This window comes from Chinchilla lanigera, unplaced genomic scaffold (genome assembly GCF_000276665.1).
Source record: "Chinchilla lanigera isolate Chin_1 unplaced genomic scaffold, ChiLan1.0 scaffold00096, whole genome shotgun sequence".
NCBI lineage: Eukaryota > Metazoa > Chordata > Mammalia > Rodentia > Chinchillidae > Chinchilla > Chinchilla lanigera.
Genome location: NW_004955497.1, coordinates 6,869,489 through 6,875,488, shown reverse-complemented (window position 1 = coordinate 6,875,488; position 6,000 = coordinate 6,869,489). Strand labels below are relative to the sequence as shown.

General features: G+C 45.2%; 1 protein-coding gene across 2 annotated transcripts in view; it reads left to right on the top strand.

Moving 5' to 3' along the window:
- Positions 1-3,271: 3,271 nt before the first annotated feature.
- Mtif3 (mitochondrial translational initiation factor 3) overlaps positions 3,272-6,000 on the top strand; it is a 20,081-nt gene continuing 17,352 nt past the window's right edge. The window contains exon 1 of one of the 2 annotated variants that reach the window (XM_005406355.2): positions 3,272-3,470. The gene's annotated coding sequence lies outside the window, so the exon portion shown is untranslated. The remainder of the gene's footprint in view (positions 3,471-6,000) is intronic. The other variant, XM_013505500.1, reaches the window with a different exon arrangement.

The window sequence follows — 6,000 nt, the reverse complement described above, 5'->3', positions numbered from 1 at the left end:
TCTGGAGTCCAGCACCAAGTGCAGTCCTTCTTCCCAGCAGAAACCTCCTGAACCTGATCTTTACCAGCAGGGTTTCTATCAGCCTTCTGCTCTTCTGAGCTCTGACCAGAATCTCCCATACAGAACAGCCTAAGGTGTTTTAGCTCCACTCTTTCAGGCAACATCTATGAATCTCTCCAAACTTCCCACAAGCCATTCCCAGAGGCTCTTGAAATACATGATCAGGTATAGGCACAGTAACAACCCCACTCCTGGTACCAAATTCTGTCTACTTTACTTTTCTCTTGTTGCTGAAGCAAAATATTTGACACCCCAAATTATGGAAGAAAATGTTTATTTAGCTCACCATTTGTGGAGGTTTCAGTCAATAATCAGCTGGCTCCAAGGCAGAGTGGCATAGCAGAGGGACAACAGTTCATGGTAGAGGAAAGCAGCAAAAACAACAAGAGGAAAAAAGGGGAAGAGCAAACCTCTTTTCTTCCCTTATATTATAAGCAGGCTACCCGCCCTAGGGCAGGTGTAGCACTCAAACCATCTCCACACCCTCCTCTTGCACAGGCTCAGAATGTTTACAAAGTGAGGACACTGAGTTACTTAGCTAAACTTCTCAAGTTGACACAATGTATTAACCATTATATACCTCAAAGAAAGACCTTAGGCTAAATAACTGAATCTTACATTCCTCTCCATTTTGTAAACTTCTTTAGTATTGGTGGATAGAGAAAGAATTTTGAAAGCTAACAGGCAAGGGAGGGACAGAAGATTTCCATTAATCCTTCACCAGAGCAAAACACTGATGTATCCACTGGGAAAGTTGATGGATCTATCGTGGAAATTACCATGTGATGCAAAATGTGGAAGTTTTGGAGCCACTAGGACTTGAGTCTTACTGAGTTATGTTTTGTGTGTGTATATGATGGGTAGAAACAATAATTGGGAAAGCTCCACATATGTCTAAGGGTCTCCTTCTATGCACATAATGGATCAGATAGTTTACAGATTTGTGGTGTAGTAATTATGTCCTCAAAAAAGAAAGTATGTGTCAACAAATAGAGGCCATAAATGCAGGAAGGGTCCTGGAAGAGCCAGGGGTCTTCAAAACCTGCCACCATCAAGCTGAGCTCAAAGCTTTTAAAGATTTAAAAGCAACTGTGTCCTGTTTCAACTGGAGATTAGAACAGAGTTCAAGACATGAAAAATGGGTTCTCTCCCTCTGAGAGTATGTTATGGCTTGTGTCTAGGCTCCCCAAAGCCTCATGAAGTCATAGGTGGGGCTTTTCAGAGGTGGCTGACTCTAGAACGTGTGATGCTGGGATTCAAGGTGTGTGATTACTAAATCGGTCCACTTAGCATAGTTCTGGATAGGATTAAGGGTGCCCCACTGCCTGGTTAAAATATAAGGGACAGAAAGAGGGCTGGCATACTCCTGCCCCTTGCTTGCTTTTTTGTCCTCTGTCTGCCATAAACTGTTTCTCCTCTGCCGTGCCCCCCGTTCCATGCCACCCTGCCTTGGAGCCAGCCAACAAGGGACTGAAACCTCTACAAACTGTAAGCTAAATAAACCTTTCCTCCTTCAACTTTGGGTGTCAGGTATTTTGTCTCAGCAATGAGAAAAGTAGCTAAGACAGGGTGTGTCTGTAATATCCATCCCCTTCTGCTTGTCTCCTCCTAGGAACACGAAACCACCATCCTGTAGGTGGTGGAGACATCTGCCCAAATCACCTGCTCTGGACATATGAGCCTTCAAGAAGGGCCACAAACAGCAGGCTGTTGGGCAGCTTCAGTTACCAGTGACTGCTTGGTGTGAACTTCTTCAAACAATAATCCTACCAAATTGTAAGTCCCTAGTTTGGGTATTTCAACGCTTCACTTCCTCTATATATTTTACTTAATATTTTCAGGGGCTTGTTACTCCACTGCTTAAGTCACTTCATTAGTGTGCAGCATAAGGAACATTAGAGTTGAGGGCCAACTGTGGCACAAGATTGCCTGGATTCTTATTCTTTTCCTCCCTTCCTTTCAATGCTTTTCTTTTTAGTCTTGAAAATACACAAATCAGAAACTTTTATTAAACATTTTGCTGATTGTATGAACTTGAACAAATCACTCAATTTCATGTTTCATTTCCCTCATCTGTGAAATGGGTAATACTAGTAATTAGTTCATGGATTAAATTAACTTGATATATTAAGTGCTTGCACACTTAAGTGCCTGGCACATCAGTAAAAGCCATCATAAATGTGGGCACCATTTCCCAAGTCACTGTGCTAGTCACTCTATCCCTATATTTACTGTTATATCCTGGCATTAAGGAACAACTATGATAGAATAAAATGAATCTCAAGCGGTTCGTTTAACTTGGAAATGGCCAACATGCAGACACTAAACCTGGACTTTGGAGTCACACGTGAGATGCCTCGGGATTTATCACATCACAAATTATAAGCCTAATGAGCCAGACACTGTTATCTGATGAGGAAAAGGAGACTGGGATTTTGTTCTCAAATACTTATTTAAGGATGATTTCGCTTCCTTATAAAGAAATAAAGAGGAAATACCTGATTCAAGGAGTTATTTCATAAGCATTAAATAAGATAACGTTTTAATTGGCCACAAATAGCTAGTAAATGTTAGTTTCTCTTCCTCGTAGCAATATAAAGATTTCCCCACAGGGTAGCTTCACCAAGGCCAGCCTGCAGATTGTCACTCTGCCACTGAGGAATTTCCTATTGAAGAACAGAAGGTGCAAGTGGTTGACACTACTCCAACAGAGGGGACAGGAGTGAGCACCCTGGTGGTACTGGGTGGGCCCAAGAGGCGACAGTGGATAAAACGCGCAGCCAACTATGCTGGCTATCCTGACTCTGGGAAGTCCGGAACAACTCCGGGTTGATTACTTGTTAGAACTTTCAATTCTAATAGCACTTGAGTCTGATTCGCCTCGGATCCATCACCATCGGTCCCCCTGCGTGGAGAGGAACCTAGTCACCTGTAAGTCGGGGACAATGTTCCCCAACTCACAATGGTTTCAACAGAAGCTTATGAGCAGTATTTTACTAAATAAAAAGATTGTTATTATTGTAACTGGTGGAAGTGGCGTTCTGATTGCTGCAAATATTAGACAGACGATTCTTCATCTCATTTTTGGGTCGGGGTGGCACAAATCAGGTTACGTCCCCTAGCCTACATTTTTTATCGGGGGAATTTATCCCACTAGCTGAAAGTTACTCGGCACCTTTCCTTTAAAAGACAAGGGCTGAAGCCCCGCCCACTACGGAAAGTGAAGGGGCCCCGCTGCCCCGCCTGTTCACTTGTTTCTTCCGCCAGACCTTACCATTCGCTCACCCCTGAGCAGCTAATGTTAAAGGTGAGGGGCGCGGGGCTGTGAGGGGACCGGCGACAGGAAGATGCGCTCTTAAGAGACTACCCCGCGGAGGAAGCAGCACTGCGCTCGGCCGCGTCCCTGCAAGGTCAGGACCACGCCGTCCGCGGGGCGGAGGGTGGCGAGGCACCCCACATCCCGCTGTGGGGCGGGGTCCAGCCAGTCTGTAAAGCGCTTTCCGGCCCAGGCTGCCACCCTAGTTTCTCAGCACCGTGAGACCTAAACCCGGCCCTGGCCCTGCAGGGCCCTGTTCTTTGTGCCCCGCCCCGCCATTCCGGCACGCACGCACGCACGCACGCAAGCACGCACGCAAGAACACACGCACACACGCACTCACGCATGCACGCACGCACGCACGCACGCACGCAAGCACCCTCCACCGCGTCCCATCGCGCAGGCGCGGCGGCGGCGCCGTGCTGGGGCGGGGTCTCTTCCGCTGCAGAAAGCCTTAGTGGGGAAGGTTATGGAGAGACTGGATCTCCTCTTCCTGCATTTCTCAGTAGATTTCATAGCGTAAGATTCCTGAAAGCAGTGAAATAAGTTTCTTCCGGAGAAGCCGCAGTGCCGAGTACCAAGTGTTATGGAAGGCCTCAGTCTAAGAAAAATAGAGATGTAGGGGGTAGAATATGGAAAACCAGCTACTATTTATTGTGCTGGGCTAAATTCTCAGGGATAAATCACATCTGTTCACAGCTTCACAGTGAGGAACTGCAATAAGATAATCCCAAGATAACTGTGATCAGTGCTGTAAGGGAGGGATAAACCAGACTGTGGGGTCCTTTCCTGTTGAGCTCAACAGACAAATGAGGGAAGCGGGGGAAAGGAGGGCGATCTGGCTTAGTCTGAGAGGTAATCGAAACAATTCCTTGAGACTGGGCGCAGAGGCAATAATGTGGCATATCCTAAGCCAAAGGAAAGGGTATTTACGGAAACTGGAAGGCCAGTGGAGGGGTGAGGAGGACGCTTTGGCCTGAAGATGTAAGCAGGGCAGGTTTAAGCCTGGACGTGTTCACAGCAATGCAATGGGAAAACTCAGCAAGAGAGGACTGATTTTAAACAGGGGAGGGCAGTGGCCCTGGAGAGAGGTGGGTGGATCTGAACAGGGTCTAGGAAGTTAGAGTCGGAAGTGAAGGTTAAGTGTCAGATTGGCTGTGAAAGTGAGGGGAAATGGGAGTGTCAGAGAGGACACTGCTCTGATGGACAGTCGTGCAGGTCATTAAGATAGGGTGGTCTGGAAGAGCACATCACATAGAAGATTAACATACGGGAGCAAGTTCAGTTTTTAGTTCCGAGTCTACCTCTGGGCTTCCAAGCTTCTTAAACTTTTCTGCATGATTATTAAGTTACTTCAGTTTTATGGCTAGGGCTGGGGATATAGCTCAGAGGCACAAGCGCCTGCCTGGCAAGTACAAGGTCCTGAGTTTGATTCCTGGTACCAAAAAAGAACCCGGATAAACCTCAATTTTATAGCTAAAGAAATGTAGTTAGATAAATTGACCAGACATACGGGCTTTTTTTCAGTGTTCTAAGTTTGAATTCTAGCTTTTCTTTTTTTGTGTGTGTCTTTTCTTCCGGTACCAGGAATCGAACTCACGACCTTGCGCTTGCCTGGCAGGCGCTTTGCCACTGAGCTAAATCCCCAGCCCATGAATTCTAGCTTTTAAACAGCTCAGTCTTATTATGGAGAGTATTTCGTGCTCCTTTTAAAAGAGCGAAAAAGGAGTCCCAGGAGGGCAGCAGGAAGTCTCAGTAGCATCCTGCCACCGAGGCTGGAATAGGGCATAGGAGACATTTTGCAGGCAGATGCAAAATGCAAAAAACCTTTCATAACTCTTTTGGGAGATGGGAGAGAGAATTTTTTTTTCTTTTTCTTTTTGTCTTTTTGAGACAGGGTCTCTCTATGCAGTTCAGGCTGACCTTGAGCTCACTTTGTAGCCCAGGCTGGTCTCAAGCTCGCAATGATCCTCCTGCCTCAGCCTCCGGAGTGCTGGGGTTACAGGCATGCACCACCACACTTGGCTTAGGAGAGAGGATTCTTAGAGTGACAGGAACTGGCAAAATTAATTTCACAAATATTTAATTCATGAGAATCTATGTAACCTTGTTCTATCCTCCCTGTAATACATAGATACCAATACGAGCATGTGTACATCAGCTGTATGGCAAGGAAGAGCAGCAAATGAACAAATAATAGAAAGTATTTTCATCTCTTCAGGCTGCATAGTTTCAAACGGCTTGCAAGTTTAACCTGTAACAGGATGGGACTCTCCAACCCCTCATCCCTTGTATTTACTAACTTACATATTTAAATTATGTTCCAAAGAGTTTCCTTACAAGTAGATAGTGTCTCATGAAGAATAGAACATAATGTATCATAAGTGAAGCGTACCTATCCTTGGGGCAGTAATCTTTCAGTCACTTTTTTTAGGTATAGGAATGTTCATGGTGATTTTAATCTTTAAGTACCAAAAATGAGAAAAGCCACATGTTTATTAATGAGAAGCTAGATTTTAAAACTGTAGTATATTCTATTGGGATTGTTCTCAGAAATAAAAAGGAACAAACTAATGATACAACAGGGGTGAATCTTGAAAACATGCTGAGATTCCTTACAGCGG